Consider the following 1,027-nt stretch of genomic DNA (forward strand, 5'->3'; position numbering starts at 1 on the left):
AGCAAAAATACCAAATTGGTATATTTTATTTACCCTTAGTGACAATTTAATATACATTTTTCCGACGACATATTGGTATATTATTTTTTCTCCGGCGACATATGGGTCTCAAATTTGGCCGGACCTAATTTTTTGGTGAAATTTCTCACGTGACGCCTCATATGGTGCGAACGTGACTGTCAGCGTGGCTTCTAGCGTCATAATCAGCTCAAATCCCAAACCTTAATCCCTCAATCTCCTTCATCCTCCTCCTCCACCTCTCCCTCTCCTCCCTCCTTTGCTCCTCTTGCCTCTCTGACTCCTCCAAGACCTTCGACCTCTTCAAATCCTCCATCGACTCTCGACCCACCCCCTCCCTCTACAACCTCCTCATCTCCGCCTTCACCAAACACAACTAACACCAACAAGCTCTACAATGGTATCACGCCATGATCCAAGATGGGGTCAAGCCCGATGTGTACACTTTTAACATCTTCATCAGTAGCGCGAATAGTTTTCGGTGGCGACTTGTGAGATTTTTATCAATGAGCTTTGTAGAGAAGTGAGAGCTTTAGAAATATGGGAGATTTTGATGGGTTTTTTAGCGAAAGGAGTGGTGCTTAATGGATTCGATTGCTTTGTGTTAATCAAAGCTTTATGCAACTATGAGAATGAGGATAGATCTGTTGTGACTTGCATCTCATTAATGGAGAGCTTGAGGAAATGTGGGAAGATAGATGAAGCTATTGGGTTTTTGAAGAGAGTGAAGGAGAAGGGGATGATTTTGGATGGGATTAGTTACGATTGCTTGCCACTAGGAGCCATGTTGGCAGCCACATTCACATTACGTGAGGCGTCACGTGAAAATTTTCGCCAGAATTTTAGGTCCGGCCAAATTTAAGGCTCATTTATCATCATAGAAAAAATAATATACTAATTTGTCACCGGAGAAAAATAATATACCAATATATCTCCAGAAAAAAAATATATAACAAACTGTCACTAAGGGTAAATAAAATATACTAATTTGGTATTTTTGCCTATATAT

General features: G+C 40.6%; 1 pseudogene; it reads left to right on the forward strand.

Annotated features, from left to right (window-relative positions):
- The window catches only part of LOC109837444, a 6,737-nt pseudogene continuing 6,395 nt past the window's right edge, over positions 686–1,027 (forward strand).

Source organism: Asparagus officinalis, chromosome 1, assembly GCF_001876935.1.
Source record: "Asparagus officinalis chromosome 1, Aspof.V1, whole genome shotgun sequence".
NCBI lineage: Eukaryota > Viridiplantae > Streptophyta > Magnoliopsida > Asparagales > Asparagaceae > Asparagus > Asparagus officinalis.